Genomic DNA, 25,780 nt, shown 5'->3' with positions numbered 1-25,780 from the left:
CTCTGCTTCGGCAATCAATCCTCAGCCTGGGATGGTTTTCAGTTTTATCCCTGGAACATCTCAAAAAACTGTAATTGAATTCATTGTTGATGGCACAAGTAGGTTTCAAAAAGTAGGTACGGTTTGTTTGATTTCTTAACATATAAAGCCAATGGCACCATACTCCAGATAAATGATCTTAATCATTTATTTAACATTGATCTGATATCCAAGTCCACCAGGAAATGGTTTCATCCTCATGTACACCTTTTGATACAGCAACAAGTCAGCCCTGCCCTCTTCCTGAGCTCCTTTGACTTGAAAACACATGGTATGGATTACGATCTGTAAAAGACATTCACTCCCCTCACCCCCACACAACTTTTCTCAAAAGACTCTCACTCCAAGTCAATCTCAAATACAGCTCAGGGTGTTGCCTCCAGGCCATTCCTGTCTTCCCAGAAACCTGTTTTTCTTTCACTCTGTGTTCCCACTGAGCAATGAATGACCTTTATCTCTGATGAAAAACAAGACACAGCGTGTGTATCACTTCCAGGATTGAATGTCTCCAAATATATAATACATATGCAATGTCTGTTCTGCAGAGATATAGAAGAGATTGCTAGACAGAAAGAAAGCTTCAGGTGCTGAGGCTCCAACCATCTGATAGCAATTTCACAATTTCTTCACATCTCCTTAAAATTTAAACCAACAGTTATTGTTTTAAAAATCAGGTTTATTTACTGCATCTTTTTTTTTTCTTTTTTTTATCGGTTGTTCAAAACATTACAAAGCTCATGACATATCATCTTTCATACATTTGACTCAAGTGGGTTATTTACTGCATCTTAAAGACTGAATTGTGTTCAAAGGAAAAAACCCTAGCTCCCAATATGACTGTTAGGAAATGTGTTTATAAGGAGGTGACCCCCCAAAGCTCACGTGTGAGACGAGAAAGTTCAGAGGTGAAATATGAGCGTCTTAACCTAACCAGTGCATTCATCCCTTAATAGGGATTAACTGGGTAGTAACCAGAGGCAGGTAGGATGGGGCTGGAGGAGGTGGGTCCCTGGGGTGGAGCCTTTGGTGGGGATGTTTTGTCCTTAGTGATGGGAGCTGTTTCTCTCTCTGCTTCTTGGTGCCAGGTTCCCAGCTGCTTTCCTCTGATGGTTCTTACACCATGATGCGCTGCCTCACCTGGGACCCTCAGTCTATGGACTGAGAACACTGAAGCTCCGATCCTCAAAATAAACTTTTCCTCTTCTAAAATCGTTCTTTTCAGGTCTTTTGGTCATAGCAACGAAAAAAGCTGACTAAAACAGGAGGTAATTCCAGTTAAATGAAGTCATAAGGGTGGGGCCCAGTCAGATAGAACTGGTGTCATTATAGGAAGAGATGCTAGAAGTGTACAAGCTGAGAACAGACCATGAGAGGACACAGTAAGAAGGTGGCTGTCTGCAAGGCAAAAAGTTAGGTATCAGGAAAAAGCACATCTTCTGCAGTCTTGACCTTGAATTTCTAATCTCCGGAATTGTGAGAAAGTACATTTTTACTACTTAACTAATTTGGCTTGTGGTATTTTGTTACGGCAACCCTAAGAAACTAATAATAGTCCATATGGGGATTTAATTAAGGTTTTCAGTTCTTGGTTTGGGTTTAAAATAAGTTGCAGTGTTCAACAATACAGTAAGGTGATTATAATTTAAAACAATCGTGTATTTTGTGAAGAACTAGAAAACAGAAGATTGAAGGTTCCTATCACAAAGAAATGTTTAAGGAGATGGAAATGTTTATTGCCTGATTTAATCATTACACATTACATACACATATGAGATTATAACACTACCCCATAAATAAATGTTTATACGCTAAGCAACATGAAACTTCATTTAAAAAGAAATTTTAAAAAAATGCAATAAAATCTTTAGCTTAAAAATATTTTCTACTCCTAATTATTAACAATAATTCTGGATTGGTAATAAGGTAGCAACAATTTTCTAAGGTTTTTTGTTTGTTTTTGGTTTTAGTGTTTTGGGTACTGGTAATCAAACCCAAGGGTGCTTAACTACTGAGCAACATCCCCAGCCTTTTTAATATTTTATTTTGAGACAGGGTCTTGCTAAGTTGCTTGGGGCTTCGTTAAATTGCTGACACTGGCCTAGAACTTGAGATTCTCCTGCCTCAGCCTTCTGAGTCGTTGGATTTACACTATGCCCAGCTAAAGTTCCCTCTTAAGCCGGTACTAGCTATCTTTTGATCACAGGCAATAAATCTCGTCAAAGAGATTTATACAAGATCACAGAACACTGAAACCAACAGGCAGCTCATGGATTTTCAAGAGAAACTCAGACCTCCTGTGCAGTTCCATTCAAATGTAAATGCCATGCTGAGGAAACTTGCAATTCATCTGCCCACTTTCTTTAGGTTTGGAAGCAGAGGAATAAAGTTGCTGGTACCCTGCTGTTTAGGTTCAAAGGCAGGGAGCAAAGACAGAGCCAGGGGCTATTACAGGTGAGAGCTCTTGTCAGAAACCCTGGCTCACAATGAGACTCTTCAAAGCAATTTGTTCTGTTTGTCATCTAGGAAAAAATGCCCCACTCCCAGGACCATGCTGTAAGAAGGCATTCCCTCCCTTGATCTGGACTCTAGGTAGAAGAGAGAGAGAAATTCCTCACGTCAAGTTCAATCTCACATTAATATATACTGAGTAAATATTACCTATAAGACTCAAAATAACTCAACCCCAAATCTTTAATTTAATAAATTTCAGGTTTGCAGTGCCTCAAGTGGCTTCCAAAAGCAAACCATCTCTGAAACCTCTGTGGATCTCCCATGGTCTCTTAATCAGGGTCCAAAATAATTCCCATCAACAATGCATCCAAAAAATAATGATTTATAGAAAAATCACAAAATATTTGAGGAAACAAGACACAGTGAGCAAAAGTCAGAGAAATATTGTAGAACTGGAATTGCAAAGTTTGCAGATATTAAAATTATAATTTATAGAATTTATTTATTTTTAAGAGAGAGAGAGAGAGAGAGAGAGAGATTGATTTAATATTTATTTATTTAGTTTTCAGCAGACACAACATCTTTGTTTGTATGTGGTGCTGAGGATTGAACCCAGGCCACATGCATGCCAGGCAAGCGCGCTACCGCTTGGGCCACATCCCCAACCCTAATTTATAGAATTTAAATGCTCAACCGTTTATCAACATAATGAGGTTAGCAAAAGGATAATAGAATAAAGCCAGAAAAATGAGAAGAAGAACCAAATAGAGCTCCAGAAATGAATATATGAGTACAATTAAAATCCCAATGAAAAAAGAAAGTACAATAGATTTCAAATGGCAGGAAACAAAATGAATGAGTTGTATAATGTATCAAAAGGAATATGACATAACACAATCCAGGGTATGAAAGTATGGAACTATGAAAGTGAGGTAAACAGATATAGAGGTTGGGTAGAAGGATTTATAGTGCAACTAATATGATTCCATCAAGTAAGGAGGGAGATACTGGAAAAATAAATAACAGATGAGAATTTTGCAGAACTAATGAATGACTCCACTATTCAGATTTAGAGAGCACGACCCACCCCATGCAAATAAACAAATACCCATCCACAAACACAGGCAAACTAAAGATAGGTTATTATGGGAAATGACTTCTCAAAGCAGCATGGAATGACCAAAATTTAAAAATATATAGTACAAATGAAGTAAGGAGAAAAATTAACTGTCAACTTTAAATTGTAAATTTAAAAACATTTTAGTACCTGTTTTGTGAATTAGTGTGACTCAAAAATGTATGCGAATTGACCAAAAAAATGAAGGTTTTCTTCTTTTCAAAAGATGCTCATTAATGAAATTTTTAAAGGATACACCTCAGGGAGACTGAAAATGATATAATTGAAAGGTCTCAGATTCTTGAAAGAAAAAAAAAAAGCAAAAAAAAAAAAAGTGCCAAACTGTTGAACATGAATAAATGTGATAGAGATTGAATATAAAACAATAACTGCTCAAAAGGGGTAGATGCAAAGTTAAAGTTGAATATCGGACATTATGGTATATACTGTGGGCAGAAAGCAGAAATTAGGGATCTACAAGTCCATGTATTTTTAAAGACAGGGCATGGATACCTGTTTAATTATTAAAATGTTTAAAGTACCTGGCAAACAGTAAAAGCAAGATTGCAGCAAAGAGAAAAGAGATGTGCACTAAATGAAGCAGTCCAGTAAGTACTCTAGGTTTAGAAAGCATATAGAATATATCAAAAATAGGGGAAATATAATCCACAAAAACTAGAATAGAAATATAATCTGATATCTTAGAAATTACATTGCATATTCTGTGGCACCACATTTCCATTATAATATGAAGATTGTCAGATAAAATTCCAGCATGATAAGAGAATGAAAATTCAAATCAAGCCTAAAATTAATTAAAAGAGGATGGCTTGACTACATTAAAATCAGACAAACTAGACTTAAAGAAAATAGACTTAAGAAAATACATTCTGATAAACTTACTAACTGATCAGGATGATATAATAATAAACATGTAAGTACTGACAGAGCTGAAGGAGAATTTGTGATTTTCACCTTGTGACAAAGATGGTCACACATTGATGACGGTACCTGAAGTTTTTGTTGACAAAAACTAAATGAGGCATGGGAGATTTGAGTCATACTACTAACAAACATGATCTGACACCTGGTAGAAATTTATGAAGTCCTTCATCGAATAATGAGAAATTTTACATCCACTTCAATTTAAAAAGGGAACATAAATATTGATTATACTACATCATGAATCAAGTATGAATACATTTTAGAGTTTCATCATTACGAAGTAAATGGTCTTTAAAGTGAAAATAAATTAGAAATCTATTATGAAATATTTAAAATAAATTACATTTGCATATTTAAAACAGTAGTGAACAATGCATCATCGATAAGAATCATAATGAAAACATAAAACACTCCAAAATACACATGAAAATTCAAACACCTAGGCAAAAACACAATATGTCAAAAGAAAGTAAATTAGAAAAGCTTAATGAATGAAACAAATTACATGTGAAATAATGGAAAGAACTTCGAGCTTTTTCAGTGGGAAAGTGCAAAATCTGAACAGCATTAATGTTATTTTTCTTCATAAATTTAACTCTCTCCTCTCAAAATATCTGTATGTATATATATATGTATTTATAGTGAGGATTGAACCTAGGGGTGCTGTACCACTGAACCACATGCCCAGTCTATTATTATTATTATTATTATTATTATTATTATTATTATTATTATTGTTAATTTGAGACAGGCTCTCACTAAGTTGCTTAAGGTCTCACTAATTTGCTGAGGCTGGCCTGGAACTTGTGATTCTCCTGCCTCAGCCTCTGAGTCACTGAGATCACAGGCATGGACAACCACACCTAGGTCAAAATATTTTCATCTTCTTCTTCTTTTCCCTCTCCCTTCCTTCCCCTTCCTCTTCCTTTTTCTGGTGCTAAAATTTTCATTGCAAATTTTATCTGGACAAAATGAATTCCTTTAGAATTCAGAAATGAGGAAAACTTGCTTAACAGTAACAAAATTCAGACACAAGAAAAAGCATTCTTAATATCAGGAAATATATCTCAAATGTTTGATAGTTGAAAAAATAGAGCCTTTTGGCGCGGGTCACGTGGGGCAGCACCCACAGGGGTGGTGGGGGTGGGGGGCTGTCCACCAGGATGGGCTCTGGAGACTGCGCTGCTGCAGGTTGCCAGGACTGCCCTTGACAGTCTCTACCTCTTGCACAGTAAGATCACCAGGTCTTGGAATTGCTATATGGAAGCGCTAGGTTTGGTTGAAGCCTGGTACAAGGCCAGGAAAACATCACCATCATCTATGACTTCTACAGCCTGATCAGGCTGCACTTTATCCTTCTCTGGGGAGCAGGCAGACGGAACCAAGCAGTACCGAAGATGGGCCGTTTCAGTGGTGCAACAGATGGAAGTGGAGAAGCCTATGCTGAAGAGTTAGCAAGCCAAGGTCTCAACATTATCCTGATGAGGCAGAACGGAGAAGACAGCCGACACCTACGTGGTGGAAAAGGATGTTATAGTTGCAGAATTTAGCAGGGGACGATTTTACTCTCTCTGAGGACAAGCTCTGGGACATCATAAATGTGAACTCTACCACCACTAGTTGGCATGATGATCCATTTTATAACTGAAATTCACCCCTTTAGAATTTGTTATAGCTGGTTTTCATATACCTTGCTATGTGATATGATTCTATTCCAGTAGTATTATTGACATAAGCATCAAATATCTATGGAATAGCACTTAAAATATGGACAAATTATGTGTGTCATATGATATATCTGTTGAAATAATGTTGAAAGTGTATTTTTGGTCCATGTAATCAATTAATACTTTGATTGGTGTAATGATAATTATGCACAAACCCCACAATATGGATCAGCATCAAAACCTACAGTAGAAATGTCTTTAATTCAGATTCTACAAAGACAACCATTTTTTTTTGGGGGGGGGAGCACATACCTTACACTCAAAATTCATGTAAGTTTCTGTATGAATATGGTAGCATGCACAGATTTAAAATTCAGAGCTTAGTATTGTGACACTGCAGACACTGGTGTGAAATTATTCTCTCGCCTGGCATGCTTCTGTACTTCAGCCTAAGCACATTTCTGTGTTGAACACATGAATTTTTGCCTTTGATGTTGCTTGCAGCATTCCCAGATGTGACATGGACTCAAGAAGATCAGTACCTAAATTCCGAAGCTCCTCGGCTCCTAATCATGTCTTCTCTTCCAAACATAAGATGTGGAGAGCTTTGCACTTGGAGGCACTGTGTAGCAAAGGTTCTGGGGGAGGTGGCTAGGAGGCCTCTTGACTTCATGCCTCACTGATGGAATCTGTGGGACTTGGGATCAGCCGCAGTGCTTTCTCTAGCAACATGGTCAGATGATTCTGTGTCAGGCTGTGTGCCCAGGGCTTCTTAGGCTTCTGGATCACGTGCAGAGGTGCTGCATGATGAGAACTGGTGAACGCACCTGGTAGCGAGGCTCTGAGTTCTACCCTTGGCAGGATGTGCTGAGACATGCCGACTGTGTGGATATGGTGCAGAGTCGTCCATAGCTTCAGGGAAAGAGCAAGGCCGAGGGTGTCCTTTGGTTTTCTAACTTTCATAAAATACCACCATCGAAGCTCAAAATTGAGAGTTGATTGGGTCACTGTGGATGGGATCTCTTATTAAGGATGTGCAAAATCTGAACTTTTGAAACGTGGTCTATGAGTTGAAAATGTAACAATAAAAGCATTTGTTCCGTTTCCTCTGGGGGAAAAAATAGAGGCTTTTTTTTTTGTCAGATATTCTATTTGATACTATATCATCAGTGTTTTCTTTAATTTTTACAAAAACCATAATAGGTTTAATATTGCCCACATTTTACAGATAAGGAAGCGGAACGAGAGTTTATGTAATTTGCCCAAGGTTCAGGGTCAATAAATATTCTGTGCTAGTATATTTTTTCCCTGGAATTTATTTACTCAGTGTACTTGTATGATTTTTACCCATAGCCTAAGAAATTGGCTATACAGAGTGAAGAAGGGGGATAGAGAATTTTATTACTTTAGAAGTAAAATTGCCTACAGCCTCAGTGAAATATAGCACAGTAAAAATATTGCTTCCCTGTTTTATTGGTTTAAATAAACTGAAAATCTTGGTAAGAATAACCAAACAAGCAAAATCTTAAAGACAAAGTTTGAACCACAACAAATTGAAAAAGACTGTATCAGAAACTTAAACACAACCTGGAGGAAAGGCATCAGTTGCAGTGAAAATAAATAGGATGTTGGAAGTGGGAGGGTATTCAAAGCAGACTCAGACTCATGCAGATCTCGCAAAGGTCAGAAATAGCCAAAGGCAGTCAAGGCTGAGATACTTCAAAAAGTTCTGGACAGTCAATGCTCTTGTAGCTTTATGCACCATCTCTGAGTCGGGGAGTGAGTCAGGTGAAAGAAGGAAATGGAACATACAACAAGCAGCTGCCTCTTGGTGCATGGAAAAAAAGGGAAAAGGTAGCAATCATCTACCCAACTGCTACTCTTGGTTTTCTGCAAAGAATAAAATCTTAATCATCCAAGGAAAAATGCATCAAGGATCCTCAGAATGAGGTTGGAAAACAAATGATGAAATGATGTGCAGCCTGAAGGGCTTAGACAGAAGGGTACGCACGTCACAACATGCTTGGGCATGCATCTAAAATAATATGGAGTGACTGGATATCAGGATGGATAAATCAAGAAGTATAAGATGAATTGAATGGCAACCATAGACTCTAGGTGGTAGATACACCGGGGTTAACTGTACTTTAAAAAAAAAAAATTGATATATATCTCAATGTTTTTATAATAAAACGTCCAGTACAGAAATATATTAAAGAAGTCTTTCTTTTTAAAAATACTCAAAAGGCAATAAGTAGACAGAAAATTGTTTATAAATAATTTTTAAAATCTCAAGCAACAATCGGCTTCAGAGCTCTCAATTTTCAGTTGAGATGGCCTCCCTCCAAACCCCCAAAACTCACATTTAATGACAAATCATAACCAGAAGGCAGTTGTTATGCACCTTGTGGGAAGTTATTGAAAGTATAAAAAGAAGGAAATGAATACAGAAAACCAAAGAGAAATGAAGAAAATCTACAAGGAGAGCAGTGTTCTGATGAAAACAGGCAAACAAGCAAAACCAACAGCAAGAGCATCATTTCTCCATGGGAAAAAAATACTGAGATTATAAAGAGTCCTATTTAAGATTACATTAACATATAATATTATTTAAAGAGAATTTTAAAAAAAATGTTACTGGTTACTCTAATAACTACAATATATTTAAATTATAAAGTTTCTTTCAAACAATGGCTACAACATGATAATCAATGAACACGCTTTTTTTCCTAAGACAGAGAGAGAGAGAGAAGTTTTTAATATTTATTTTTTAGTTTTTGGTGGACACAACATCTTTATTTTATTTTTATGTGGTGCTGGGGATCGAACCCAGCACCCCGAGCATGCCAGGCGAGCACGCTACCGCTTGAGCCACATACCCAGCCCCAAGAACACATTTTTTTAAAAGATGAAAATCCAAGTAGCACAGATCAGAAAAGAAACAGAAGAAAAATAGAAAATCATTCCAGGAATAAAATAAGTATTAAAAGAAGCAATTAGGAGAACGCACTTTTGAGAACAGTCAAGACAGTTAACAGAAACGGCTTGAGAAAAATGTGTGTCATAAAGTGGAAAGCGATCATAAAATATTTCAGGATAAAAGATAAAGTGATAGTTCTAGAAGACAGACAAATGATCCTTTTAAAAGTCCACTCATATCCATGAAGCAGCTCAGAAGAACAATGGGAAAGAACGTTTATTCCCACATGCAATAGAATACAATTTTTCTAACATTAAGACAGCCTCGAGTCTGCAGGGAGAAAGTTCAGACTTTCTCAAGGAAAAAATGATACAGAATCACCACAGTCACTTGGCCATACACTAGTTTAAAATAATAACACAGAACTCCTTCATCCTAAGAGAATAATACAGCGTTTTAGTCATTTGGTTTTTATTTAAAAAAAAACAAAACTCATAAAGGAAAATTTGATATTTTGTTCACACCCAGAAATCACTTTCAAGGTCTAAAATGCTACAAAAATCAGAGCATGCAAACAAGTCAAGAGAAAATGTCATTTCTATTATTAAATTCCTTCATCGCATGTTATTTTATTTTATTAGCCATATACATTATTTAATTGTGCTATTTAATTACATTATGTGTGAAGTTATTAAAAACGTTTTTCTACTTACAGTGACTTGTTTGTGTGGGTAAAATATGAAACAATCATGGAAAAACAGTGTTTCCTGAGAGCTACAGACACACAGGATGTGCGGTTTTCTCCCGGAGTCGCCCTCTGGTGTTTGGTCCTTCTAACTGCATCACAGGAGTCATTGGAGGACTCTGTTTCTCTGTTCTTAACTGAAGATTGGGTGTCTTCCTCGCCCACCTGAGATCCTGGCCCTTCAGTTCTCCATGTCTCCCTGCCTTCCAGCTGCTTTTCTCCTTATTCAGAAGCTGCTGCAAGACTTTGGTTAAATGATACAATAGTTTATATATTTATTCTTCATATAATTGGCATCCATGTGTAACATTTATGAAAGTTATAAAGCATGACTAAGACGTATCTACAAGGGAGGCAATTTTTCCAGTGGTTCTTTTTCAGAAATTTGAAAAGTATTCATTATATCTCAGAGAGAGAGGGAGAGAGAGAGAGAGAGAGAGCGCACAAGACCTAAACACTCCATGTAAAGGAAACATTGATTTAAAAAAAAAAAAATCACAAATGTAAATATGTCTCCATAGAAAGTTATTCTTTTCAACCATATGTGGAACATATTAATCCTAAAAAAGTTAAAAAAAAAGAATGCTATAATGAAATATCTAACTGAAAAATTAAAAAAACTAGATTAAATATTAGGAATGGGGAAGAATTCTCACATTTTAAGAAATGAAAATTACATAAATTTTTAATAATTCTCATTAATATAAAAATTAATCTGAACTTCAGAAAAACTTGAGTACTTGTTCAAAGCCTGGCAATTTTTAAATTAATTTTAACTGATACACAAAAAGATATTAATCATACATTTTAATGAGGTACCATGTAATCTTTTGATACACATATACTTCTGCAACATTGAAACCAAGTTAGACGTATTTATCACTTGTATGTGGTGAAAATTTTCAGTCCTTTCTTATAGTTCTCTGAAATGTATGGTACATCATCATTATCTATAATCACGTACTATGCAACAGCACATCAGACTTCCTACAGTCATCCAGATGTAACCAGATAACCAATGACCCATCTTTCCTCATTCCCCCTACTCTCCGTCAATGTCTGGTAACTACCACTCTACTTTCAATTTCTATGAAATAAATTTCTTTATATTCTACATATGAATGGGATCATGCAGTACCTATTTTTCTTTGCCTAGATTATTTCCCTTAACATAATGACGTTCAGTTCCACCTTGTTGCCACAAATGAAAGGATTCCATTCCTTTTTAGGGCCGAATAGTATTCCATTGTGTATCTGTAATTCATTTTCTTTATCTGTTCATTAATTTATGGAATCCAAGGTTGATTCTGTTTCTTGGCTATTGAAATTCGTGCTTCAATTAATTTGGGAGAGCAAATGTGTCTTTCATGTACTGACTTCATTCCCTTTGTATATATGCCCAGAGTTGAGATTGTTGAATCATATGGCAATTATATTTTTAAAATCATAACAATTATAAATATTTAGAAGCAATATAAATTTATATCAATGAAAGAATGATTAAATTTTACACATCAATCAGAAAGCATAGTATACCATCTTTAAAAACAAAACTCCAAAATGTAGAAAATTTGTAAAATACATATGGCATAATACTGAAATGATATTGTACAACTGTATCCCAAATTCTCAATGTATGCTAGAAAGTAAATCTAAATAAAAGGGACAATAGAACAAAGGGGAGCTGTCTCAGAAACTAAAGGATGGTTTAATAATGAGAATTCGGAAATTAGGTCAAGAATGTACAGGAGTAACTGCACAAAGGTGACGAAATAAACACACAGGGCTAGTCATATTGACATGCTTAACAAAAAGCCCCAGAGAAGGCACGTACTGTGTTCAGGACCAAAGTGAATTTACAAGCAGATTATTATTATTATTAGGTATGTCTTTGTACTCTGGCATTTTGAAATTCAGGGTGCTTGCTGATCCTGGAAGGACTGACTTCTCACAGCCAGTTAATCTCTAGAGATCTAAAGCACTCATCCACAAGTCTGACCTTCATACATAGAACAACTCTCCAGAACTCCCAGCCACAATCACCTTCTTTGTGGAGCTCTCATTCTCCAGGCCACCATAGCCCAGCCCTAATCTCCCAGGGCCAGCACTAGAGAGCTAAGCACAGACCCTCTCACCCAGAGCCTGCTGAAATTATCCAAACCAGCCATCCTGTTCACCCACTGCTTCTGGTAGAAACCATAATAAAGTCTATAGCCTCATTTTCCTTCTCCTTCTGCCTCTTGAGTGACCTTTGTGCACCCTCCATGGTGTGCTATGTCGATTCCTTGCAGAAATCCACAAGTATAAACCTATCCCTTCATGACAGTCATTTCCATGTCTGTCCATTTTATCATAACTGGCTTAAATGAATTCTAAGCACCTTTTCCAACAACCACCTGTATGGAGGAGTGAATTCATAATAGAACAGATTTCATGCAGTTAGCAACTATAATTATGAGCAAAATAAAGAAGTAAGCATATATGAAATCTGCTTTTAGTGTTCTAAAGAGTAAATAAAATGTAGGATGATGTTTGAGGGGTATAAAAATTTGAAGTAAGCAAGGAAACCACACAGAATTAATTCCCTATATCTATGGCTTCAATCTGGAGATGATTACAGTCACAATATGGCACAGATGATTTAAAGAGTAGGGGAAACATTATTTCCCTGGCTAAAAAGACCAGAGCCACTAAAGACTGATAGGGCAAATTTGAAAAGGAATTTTTTTTTTAAATAGGATAATTCCAAATTCTGTATGAGTTTTGTGTGTATCTGTATATAACACTAAATCTCTGACTGGTTCTACAAGTGCTGTAGTAGATTGCAAAAATATCTGAACTATTAGTCATGTTGCTATTTAATAAGATAGAGTTTTCAGTTTGAATCTAACCAGGTAAATTGGCTCTTAAAATAAATAGATCAACAATCTTGGAAGGAATATAACAAAATCCAGAGCTTCTACAACAAAATACTCCTAAAGTCTGGAAAAAAATCTAAAATAACTCAATATATGTACAAGCAAGAAAATGTGATCTTTTCTTAAAGGGAAATTCACAATTCACCTTAAAAATAATGTCTTGTGAAACAACTGTTTTCCTAAGCAGTTAAATAATAGCATACATTGGAAAATATATTCATTGTATTGGTGAGATGTGAAAACAACATATATCTTTTCTTGAACTAAAAGCTCTTGGTGTGTGAATGTTTGCACATATGTGTATATGCATGACAAAAAGTCAGAACTAAAATTTCCTAGCCCTAACCATTCCTGAACAAAGTTTCAAGGTCATAGTCATTTATAAAATAACAGTGATACCTACAAGTTGTATGAATAACTTTATGTTTTGGGTAAGTACACAGGAAAATCAAAAACCCAATGTGCTTTTAACAAATAAGTTAGATATTCTTTTCTGTTAAAAACCCCACTTACAGAATGATATCATGTGATCTGAAATACTAATGATCTGCTAAACTACCAGTTTCCTACTTTTGAAGATGAGCTATTCCTGCTTTTCAAAGCAAGGTGAGGTGAGTTGGCACCGTGATCCATCCCCAAAGTGTCAGTTTAATGGAACTCTCCAAATCACCCAGTAAAAATGTCTAAAGTTCATACATTTCTCCATCAAATTGTATATTGAAGATATCTGTTGACATAAGTTTGAGTAAACTATTCACAAAGCCATCTTTACAATTGAACATAATAAAGAAAGAGTTATTTTATTTGCAATATAAATTTGCCATAGGTCCTATTGTATGTACCACAAATTTTATATAAAAAATAAGCAACTGAAAAATATCTTGCTTTTAAATTCCCTATTTCTATTGAAATATTATAATTCCCATTACAGTATTCCCCATATTATTTACATATAATAAATGTTCTACTACACCTTAAAAATTTATACAGATTTTAAAAGCAATTCAATTTCTGAGAAAAAAAAAAACTCATTCTACTTTCTATGTTTCCTAATTAGAATACTTATTTCATTCTAATATTTTTGTTAATATAAAAATGGGACAACTCATCTCTAGTTATTATCTTTAAAAAGATAATTCATTGAACCGCAAATTAATTCAGCATTTTTTAGGGTTGGAAAAATTATGTCAAAGATCCTCATAAAGGCATAGACTACACAAGCTTATTATTTTTTCTAAAGTGAGCATCATGGTAGCAATTTAAGAGGACCATTTTCTGTTAAATACTACCCATGTGTCCTGGGAAAGTTAATACTGTGGATCTAACTCAAAATGTAATTTGGTGTGTTGTAGGATGACCATTAACAGAACTGACTTAATGTGTAAGTGAAAATCCTAGCTATCATTTCTGGGCCACTTTCTTTTATGGCTCTCACTTTCAAAAAAGGTAGATGAACTTTGAGATTCACCTCCACTGAGGCCTGAATGAAAGTGGACACTGTGGTATCTGGAACTTCCTCTGTCCCCACAGCTGTAGACATAGGTAGAGAAAGCCCAGGATACCTACCTGGGCATGGATCTGTATGCGCTGCCTTTCCCGGAGTCCTTGGGCTCCCCTCCCAGGTGGACTTCTGGCTCTGGCTTCATCTCAGGTCTGACTTGGACTGAAATCTGGCTGACTAAACCCCAGCTCTCCTTGCCTAGTCCCTGACAGTATGCTTGCTCTAACCTCTGCTGTTTTTTGTTTGTTTGTTTGTTTCAGAATTGCTGACTATAGCTTTGTGGATATCTGCTTTAAGACCTGATGTGACTTCCCACCATTGCTTCCTAGAAACTTTGGCCCCTGTGTCCTTCTTCCATCCTCCTGGATGCTGATGCCTACCATTCTGGGTAGGTCTGCAGTTAGCTGTGGCCTTTGAATAGGTCATCATCCTGCCCGCGAAAGACTTCCAGCTGACTGTGCTGGATTGGGGGTGTCTTCATACCTCCCAATTCACTGAACACTGGGTTTACGTGGATTACCACACTTCACTTACACAATAGGTGTGTAATTGGTCCACTATCACCCATATCCTAATAGACTACTCACCTTATCTGAAATTCTAGCAAATCAAATTGCTGCTTAGATTAATGCCACATTTTCAGGTTTGTTCCCACAGTATTAATTAAGAGAAATAAGATACTTGTTAACATTGATTATAACATTCAGAACAGTCCTGAGGAAATGAGACACAAGGATGGTAAATCAGATTTATGCATTCCAAATATGTATCTTGAATGTATGCGACATAAAGTCTCTGGGCTAGAAACAGCGAAGGGAACACTGAGGAGCAGTGGTTACAAATAAGCCAAAGTTTGAGAGAGCACACACTTGGTGAAGCATGCTAACGGTAAGGATGTAACCTGATGACTTGACTTGTGCAACTACCTCCCAGTTCAACACACAGAACACTTCCAACTCCAGAAAGACTTAACCAGACAGCACATTCCATCTCACCTTTATTTTTATTTCTGTCATCATAAATATATTTTGCCTGTTCTTGGGTTTTATATAGGCGGAAGTTTTCAATAGATATTCTTTTGTTTCTGGCTTCTTTTACTCAATACTATGCCTATGAAATTCATGTATGTCCTTATGTCTAAAAGTAGTTTTTTTTTTTTTTCCCTATTTCAATGCTGTGTAGTTTCCCATTATGTGACTATGCCATAATTAAGTTCTTTTACCATTGATAGAGGTTTGGGTTATTTCCAGTTTGGAGCTTTTATACATAAAGCTGCTATGTATATTCTTATGAATGTCATCCAAACATTTCTGTTTTGCTTTCTCAGGAGTGACAACAAAAATTATTTAGGACCACTGTTTAAATATTGATTCATTTGTCCTACTGTTCTTTGGAAGAGTAGATATAAATTGTTGCAAGGCGATGTTACTAACTAAAATTAATGTTTAAACCACTTTAATTTCAAAGAGCTAAATCTAACAGCTGAAGCAGACATGCCAATCAGTTTGCTCCTTCCTTCCTCCCTCCTTAACTTTCTGAGAGTATGATGCCCAGGTCACTCTCTCTGCTCACACAACCCCAGCCTGTACCTTCTAACCACAAGAACATCTCTTTGCACAATCACAGTGCAGTTATAAACTTTAAATAACACGGATGCAATGCTATTATCTAATATGCAGTCCATTTTCAAATGTTGCTGATGGTCCCGATGCTCCTTTTACAAAACACTTCCCTATTTTTTTTTTTCCCCAGGATGCAGCCCAGTATCACACAGTTCATCAAGCTTCCTAGTATTTTGGAACACTGGGGTTTTTGGAGAGTGTAAGCCCATTGCATTTTAGAATGTTGCCATTTTGTTTCTCTGATTTTTGTCTCATGACTCAATTCAGGTTATGCATTTTTAACAAGAATAGTTCAACAGTATGGTAGGGTTTTTCTCAATGCATCACACCAAGTGGTATTTGATATCATTAACATCAATATACTTAGCCAGTATCTAACATTACTGATAATGGTAATTTTGATCACTTGGTTAAGAAGCTATCTTGTAGCTTAATAATCCATATATTATAACATTCACATGCTAAAATTGTTACAGTGTGGATGTGCAATGTTCCCCCAAAACACACGTGTAAAACAATGCAAGAAGACTTAGAGGTGAAATGATTGTGTTAGACAGCCTTAACCCAATCAGCAAATTAAACCCTGATAGGGATTAACGGAGTAGAACTAAAGGCAGGTAGGATATGGCTGGAGGAGATGGGTCACTGGGAGTGTGCCTTTAAGGTATATATTTTGTCCCTGCTTTAGCAGATCTCCCTGCCTCTCTGCCCCACGCTTCCTGGTGAGATGCCTTAAGCTGCTTCTCTCCACCACACTCTTCTCCCATGATGTTCTGCCTTACCTCAAGCCCCAAGGAATAGAGTCGGCTTTTCATGGACTGAGACCCCTGAAATTCTGAGTCCCCAAATTAACTTTTCCTCCTTAAAATTGTTCCTGTCTCGTCTTTTAGCCATTGCAGCAAAACAGCTGACTAAAACGATAATATAACAATATAATTTTAAAAAACAGAATAAAATAAAAATTCTGTAGTGGAAATTACTTCATATCCAGATAACATTTCCTAGTAAGATTTGAAAATGAACATAACAAGTGCATGAGAAGTATCATGCTTCTTAAAAATAGATACCCATTGTTACCATTCTGACATAGAGGTATATCCTCCGTTTTTTTTTTTTTTTTCTCTATAGATTTTTAGTCATTATAAAAATAGGATTGCATTTTATGAAATCCATTTTATTCATACATACAGTAAATATATGTCCAAAGTAATAATAAAACACCGGCAAGATCTTTAAAAGACAGCATAAAACATGTAAAAAAGGAAGGAATTTGAGACATTATTTATGCGGCACATAGGCATAATATCATTTTTGTTGTTGCTTATGCTTATTCGTTCACATCTTTTTCATCTTTTATGAGATTTAATTGGATCTTGACCTAGTCTTTCCCTGTCTTTTGGTGACTCAGTTATTCTGGGGATGTCCATTTATCAGTGAAACTAATATTATTGATCAGGAGGTACATCTGAATATTTTGGTGGAAAAGACGATAAGTCTTAGCAGATACTAGAATGTCTTGGTGAAGTGCTCAATCATCTGACACTAGACAGCCTGGCTAACAGGAAATCAAGACAAAAATAGAAAAACTATTACTTCAAATCAGAGCAGTTGAGGATGGGTGTAATCAGAGGGGAGAGGAGAGCCAACCCACATATTAGCAATATTCTGGCACTTTTGAAGGGATATTATTGGAGAAGGAAAACATCATAGTAAGTAGGAAAACCATAAGCCATATGGCCCACTCTAGAGTCCCAATACATATATCATGGCGCTTGAGTCAATTTCAGTGAATCTAACAGCCTGGGCCACCTCATGTTTACTTCAATCTTGAGCTGTGAGGGAAAACAGTGAGGAACAGTGTTCAGTAGAAGTCTGAGTAAAGACATGGGCTATTTTTATTGTCAATGATTTCATCTATCATCTAGGTGCTTGTGGAGAAAAGTGATAACTCTGTTCTTAAAGTTTTCCATCTACAACATAGACATAAGATTGCCAGACTCATCTAAACTACAGAATTGTATAAAGGTCAAACAACTACATTAGAAAAGTGTGAACTTGTTTAGAGTGAAAGGCCTCTGGGATTGACTGAATCTGGAGCCAGAGGTGATATGTCAATGTCCGTGATGTGGGTTCTAATCTCTCTTTGTCTTTACAGCCAACTGTTTGGTTCTTATTCATATTAAGGCAGGTTCAACACCAGAGTGCATGAAAAGAATTCATCCTTCCTCCCTGAAACTGTGTGATGATGACAATATCTTTCATCTAACTGTTCAAGCAGAAACGCAGAAGTCCACCTAACCTGACCCAGCTACCTCCACATCCATCCTATCAATTGCAAGGGCCAATTAGCATACATATCTCCATTCCAGTCACCACAAGAACTTTATTATGCACCATGACACTTTCACTTTGAATAATGCTGCTGCTGCTCATAATGATAATGAAAGTGATAAGCCAAAACTTTTGGACAAAGTGCTGAACCAAACACTTTCCCTATTCAATCCTCAAAAGAACTCTTGTTGATGTTTAATTTTCTCCATTTCCCAAATGAGACAACTAACTGAGATAATGCTAGATTTTTTTTTTTTTCCAAATTTAAGTACTTAGTAAGTGGTGAGGCAGGAGCTTACATCCGAGCAAATTAACAGTAGGTCTTATTCTCCTAGACACCACATTACAATTAGGATGACTTTCCTTGATCTTGTCATCCCTTCAAACAATTTTTCACACTAAGGCTAGAATATAATATTTCCTCCTGCCCTCAGGGCAAAGCATACAAAAGGTGTGGGTCTAGCTTAGCCACTGGTCGAATTCCTGGATAATCTCTCATCATTCTCTACCCGTATTAGACAACATTCATTTATCTGAACACAACTGTGTGTTATCTTGCCTCTAGCAGATCTTTGCATATTCTTTTCCATCCCCTCGGGGCACATCCTTCACCAAAGTTGCTTGGCTATTTTCTACTTATCCTTCAAGTAAATATTACAGCATGCTTTTCTGGCAAGTCTATTTTTACTTGGCTCCCAAAGCCATTATATATATCCTAATGGTGGATTCCTGTTGCAGTTTGTGTTTTCTCTCTTTTCATTCTGTTATAATTGAATGCTTGATTTACTATGTCTTCCAATGGACCACAAGCTCCTTCATGGTCAAGAACATGTTTGATTTCATATGCCAACTGATTCTGGAAAAAGAACACTTAATTAGCACTTCTCAACAGGAGGTCATTATAGAAAATTCAGAAGTTCCCATGGAATCTTATGCCATGTGTTACAAATATATTGCTATATATTTGGTTGTGTGTGGAAAAGGGTAGTATTTGATGCTTGTTCCTAGATGAGGGCTTGTCTGTAAGGGAAATAAATTGGAGATCCTGCAATAACTTATAGCACCTGTTTTCCTGGAAGAATCCCATATATTCCCAATATTTTCCAGGGTTTGCTTTTCCTATAACATTGACACCCCTCTGCTCCCTCATGTGGCAGGCTGGGCACGCTTCCATTCCATGTTTCCATTTACACCAAGGAGTGCTTTAATCAGGAAATTCAAATCATGAAAGTTCCTATATAAATGAAATGTCATCATCAAGCCTGACTAGAAAATAGAATTATCTTAGTCAACCAAGTATTCTAATTAATGCAGAGTGATCACAGGTGACATGTGACTACATGGCAACAAAATGGATTTGTATCAGTGGTTGCTGAATCGGACCAAGCACATCATAATGGCAACTACACGTAGATTTTTCAGTTTCAAAGCAGCAGCAGAGGGTAAACATATGCTTCTGAACAGAGTAAAATCTTTGATGACTTGGCAGAATCCCCCAAGGCTTCAGTCTAGGGGGTAGAGACATCTCTCATCACTGCTATAACGGTACAAGGAATGAAGATTTCTGGTTGGAGGGTTAGTCTATACTCCTCTCATTTAGGCCTTGAAAAGGTCATTGGAAGTGAAGAGAAGGTGTTAAAAATTTTAGTGAATGACTTCAAGAAGAATGAAGGAAATCTGTATTCATCGACTGTGGTGGTTGAATTGTTTTCTCGTCTCTAACACGTATTAACCTTCCACCCTCTTTCTGTGGCCTCATAAGGAATTCATTATTACTTTTTTTAATGTTTGGACCAAGTGTTTCATTAAAAGGACAAGCTTGAGCAAGTCCCCAGCACAAAGCCTCCAGCTGTATAAAGTAGTCAGTTAATGTTCAAAGGAATTCTCATGTCCTTTGTATCCAACTGAAGGACAATAGCACATTAGTCATTTTTTTTTCAACCTCATTGGAGTTGGGGATGTGTAGGAAACAGAAGGAAAATAAAAGAAGCGAGCACTGCCCTTTCAAGGCAATCTGTGGGGTTCTTGGAGCAAATATTATGTTCAGTCTAGCATTCATCCATCTTCTCCAACACCTCATGATCGATTCTGCATAATAATAGAAGTGTCAAAGAAATCCAGGACTGGAAACACATTTGAATGAGAAACCTGGAACTCACAAAGAACTCAAGCTGTCTTTAATAACTTCAGGCTTCCCTTCCTATCTGCCTGATGGTCATCTCCGAAAGGGTTTTAAATCTATCACGACACAAAGGAGATTTATCATCTTCTCCCCAAATGTGACCCTCCTCTTTTCTGCCTCTTTCACCCCAGAGGAAAGAATTAATCAACTCATCCCCTGAGCCACCTCTATGCTTTGTTTAATGCACTGATTCTTTCTTTCACTGATCTCCTCGTTACTTGTGAATAACGTATAGTACAGATTATACATTAGCCTCTCCCACTACAGTGATGAGCTGAAACCTGAGAGCAGGGCCACTATTCACTATTGCATGTGTGGTATCTTGCAGAGTGCTGAACTTTAGGTAATAATTCAACATAAGAATAACTGAGATATAGTCAAAATTACATTGCAAACACTCTTCTAAGCAAGTTACTCATACTAATCCACCTATTGTATATTAAAGCTCTAAGAAATAGACACAAATATTATGTCAGTTTTACAGGTGAAAAACTGAAGCACAGAAAGTTTAATTCACTTTCCTAGACCACATGCCTACTATTGGGAGGTCCCAAGATTCAAATCCAGCACTTGGTGTGATTTACCTAAATTTTGACAGATTTTTCTTATTTGATAATACACTTTTTTTCCCTTCCAATACTTGAGTCCCTGACTAACTGTAGATAATATAACATAGTCTCAAACATCACAGACATATATGATCAGGTGCCATATAACTAGATGTTAGTCAGTGATGGAAGGCATATACCATGGTGCTCCTACAAGATTAAAATATAGCCCAGTTGTATAAAGATCTGCATCATGTAGGTTTGAGTAAGTCCACTTGGGGTTCACATAATAACAAAATCCCCTAATGATGGCTGAATTTTCAGGACATATTCCCATTGTTGAGCAACACATGACCATGTTGAATTAGACTTTATTTTTGGCAACATAGAAAATATTATATCTTGATTTGCATTTCTCTGATTGCTAGAGATGATGAGCATTTTTTTCATATATTTATTGATTGATTGTATATCCTCTCCTGAGAAGTGTCTGTTCAGGTCCTTGGCCCATTTGTTGACTTGGTTTTCAGTGTTTAGCTTTTTGAGTTCTTTGTATACCCTAGAGATTAGTGCTCTATCTGATGTGTGAGGGGTTAAAATTTTCTCCCAGGATGTAGGCTCTCTGTTCACCTCACAAATTGTTTCTTTTGTTGAAAAAGAAACTTGTTAGTTTGATTCCATCCCATTTATTGATTCTTGGTTTTAATTCTTGCACTATAGGAAGACAAACAACAATAAGTGTTGGCAAGGATGTGGGGAAAGAGGTACACTCATACATTACTGGTGGGACTGCAAATTGGTGCAGTCAATTTGGAAAGCAGTATGGAGATTCCTTGGAAAATTGGGTATGGAACCATCATTTAACCCAGCTACCCTCTCCTCAGACTATACCCAAAAGACTTAAAAACAGCATACTACAGGGACACAGCCATAATGACTGAGATACATAAACAAACTGTCTTTTTTTGTTCATACTGAAATACACTCCATATCCAAAATTATAAAATACCATAAAAAGTTGATGGTCAAAAGAATAAAGAGCAAAGAGGGCCTCCCCAAGACACCCTGTATTAGGATCTTATCTACAAAGGAAATAAGTGCGAATAAGCTTTTATAAGGATTAAACTACAGAACTGATAACATGGTTCAAAGTAAAATGCTCTCCAAGAAAGGCAGAAAGGTTTTCTAAAGTTGAAAAAAAAAAAGACATAATAAGTAAATTATAAAACTGTAGGTAGATTAAGAGACAGATTGGTCACTGGTGAAGGGAGAAAGAGCAACTGTGCTACAAGACAGGAAGAATATACTTGAGGACTAGAGAAATTTTAAAACAATCTCTCTGTGTGAATACATACATACATACATATATATGTCTATAAATATGAAGAAGAAACTAAGAAACAGTGAATAGAATGAGAAGGTAGAATATAGGCTACAGAAGATGGGAAGAAATTAAATATGGGGGAAACATTTAAAGAAACATTAGTGAGACAGTTACAGATTTGAAGAAATTAATGTAATGTCAGATTTAATAGGAACTACAGTCATACAAAGAATTAATTAATGAATTTAAAAGTACAGAACATATTAGAAACATTATACTACAACAGCTCAAAAATAAGGGTAAATAGATGAGCTCAAGCTGCCTGTGATAAAAGACATATTATATGCAAAAGACAGACTGAAAGTTGACTTCTTAATAAATTACAGAAGCCCCAAGATGGTGGAATGATGCATCCAAAGGGTGGAAATGAAAGTGCACCTCAGCCAAAGTGTATCAAAGAGATCATAGTAATTCAAGAATGACAAATATATTTTATTTGGATGTGTGTGTGTGTGTGTGTGTATTTGGAAATATATATATTTCCAACAAAAACCAAACTTTACTAATAACTGTTTTTATGAAACAAGTTCATATGAGAACTAGCAGAAGGAAGGAAATAAATCCTGAACAAAGACCTGAAATACACAAAACAATAACAAGAAATTATCCAGTATATTGGAAGATCACCACTTACATAAGAAGTAGTGTTCCCTAATTTTCAGAATAAACAATAATACTTAAAATATATGTCAATAATCATGTCAGTTGGAAAGGCACAAACTAATAAAACCAAAGCATTTGGATGGTTCAGGATGAGAGTAAACACTTAATTTTATATTCTACTGGTTATGTAACTTCCATTTAAAAGAGGAACAAATAAAATAATAGAACAGCTGTATGATTCCAAACAAGAGTGGAAAACTGTAGAATAACAATAAAAATGCAAGCAAGTATTTCCCAATGACAACAAAAATAAAATCAATAGCACAATATTCAGTGCTGAGATTATAGCTCAGTGGTAGAGTGCTTATTGCCTAGCATGTATAAGGCACTGAGTTTGATGCTCAGCACCACATAAAAGTAAATAAATAAAATATTGTGTCCATCTACAACTAAAGAAATTATTTAAAAAGAGCATAATAATCAAATGAAAATTCAAGAAATGAGACAAAAATAATTTCAAATATGTAATTATATTGCATTTAAATAGGTAAATGTTCAATAAAGGGTAGTCATTGTAATATTTGTTATTTATTTTTTAAATCTATAGTTGTATACTAGACTATTAAACTATTACAAGGAGATAAATACCCATCATAGGAAGCTTCAAGTCAAACAGATACTTTGTAAAAACATGAGAGAAAATGAGGATAACTGTAGATAAGAGGTTGCTACGGACTAAACTGCATCCCTACAAAATTTATCCATGAAAGCAGTAACTCCAAATGTGATGGTGTTGGGGAGATGTGGTCTTGGGGAAGTATGAGGATTGAAAGCAACAAAACTATCCTCATTGACAGATCCAATTTTCTCATAAAATTGCTAGGAGAATTGGTAGGAAAAAAAAATAGAAATAATGAGGGAATTTGTCAAGTTTGCTATAAGTATGATTTACATATAAAAATCAGTGGCATTTCTATATTCTGAAAACAAAATAAAATGCATTTTTTAGGACAAGAGGAGGTAATGAGATGGGGTCCTCATGATGGAATTATTGGCTCTACAAGAAAAGCCATCATAGTACTCAAGTCCCACTATGTAAGGACCCAGGGGGAGGTTGCCTGCTATTTGCAGGCCAGGAAGACAGCCTTCACCACAACCCTGCAAGAGCCCTGATCCTGGAATCCCAAATTTCAGAACTGAGAGAAATGAGTCTCTGCTGTTTAAGTCAACCAGTCTATTATATTTTGTTATGACAGCTCAAACCGACTAATACGGAATTTTAATAGCTCAAGAAGATATGAAAATTCCTTGTAATAGTGGTAAAATAGATAAAAAATGTGTAGAATAAAAATTGACAGAAACTCAGGGAAAAATGAAAAATGCAGTACCTTGATGGAAGTTATCTCACACATAAGCAAAACAGTCAGTGAGGACATGGAAGAGTTGGAAAGATCAATTTAAAAAGTTGGTCTAATAAACACATGAGTAAATGTACTTTTGATCCGGCACACAGGGAACATTGGAATAAAATGTCTAGGCTTCAGTCACAAAACAAGCCCAATGGACCAGGAAACTGCAGCTCTTCCTCTAACTCAAATTCATTGTTCCACAGTCACCTCGACAGAAAAGTTTCTAAAAGGCAACAAAAATCCAAATGTATAAGGATTGAAAGCAACAAAACTGTCCTCATTGACAGATCCGATTTTCTCATAAAATTGCTAGGAGAATTAGTAGGAAAAAAATAGAAATAATGAGAATTTGGCAAGTTTGCTATAAATATGATCTACATATAAAAATCAGTGGCATTTTCATATTCTAAAAGCAAAATAAAATGCATTTTTTTAAGAAAATGCCATGTACAGTAACAAAAACATATGTAAATATTAGGTATAAATTAAAGAGAGAAGTTGTATAAAATTTCAGGGCTTTATTAAAATAAATTAGAGTAGGCCTAGATAAATGGAGCAAGATGGTGTTTCTAGATGAAAAAAGGTGTCCTACAGTTGTTCATTTTCCCCAAATTATTGTAAAACATCTACATGAATCTAGAAGAGAGAATTTTGTATGGTGCAAACACAAAGAAATAATAACTATTTAAGAATATGAAATGTTAACCACCCTAGTTTGATAATTACACATTCTTTACCTATGTTTAATTAAACAAGAGACCTTGCGCCTAATAGAAGAAAAAGTAGGCCCAAATCTTCATCATGTTGAATTAGGCCCCACAACTTCCTTAATAAGACTCCTATAGTGCAAGAATTAAAACCAAAAATCAGTAAATGGGATGGATTCAAACTAAAAAGCTTCTTCTCGGCAAAAGAAACAATCAGTGAAGTGAACAGAGAACCTACAGAAAGGGAGCAAATCTTTACCACAAGCACAACAGATAGAGCACTGATCTCTAGGATATATAAAGCACTCAAAAACCCTAACACCAAAAAAAAAAAAAAATCCAATCAATAAATAGGCCAAGGAACTGAACAGATACTTTTCAAAAGAGGATATACAATCAATCAACAAACATATAAAAAAATGTTCATCATCTCTAGCAATTAGAGAAATGCAAATCAAAACGATTCTAAGATTTCTTCTCACTTCACTCAGAATGGCAGCTATCAAGAATACAAACAACTGAGATACTGGAGTCATGTCTCAGTGGTGGAGCACTTGCCTTGCAAGTGTGAGGCACTGGGTTCCATCCTAGCACCACATAAAAACAAATAAAGGCATTGAGTCCATACACAACTAGAAAAAACTTAAAAAAAAAAAGAAGACAAACAACAGTGAGTGTTGGGGACGATGTG

The sequence above is a fragment of the Marmota monax genome, unplaced genomic scaffold, assembly GCF_021218885.2.
Source record: "Marmota monax isolate L192 unplaced genomic scaffold, Marmota_monax_Labrador192_F-V1.1 WCK01_AAM20220418_F8-fsc00204, whole genome shotgun sequence".
Taxonomy (NCBI): Eukaryota; Metazoa; Chordata; class Mammalia; order Rodentia; family Sciuridae; genus Marmota; species Marmota monax.
This window is presented reverse-complemented; position numbering follows the sequence as displayed.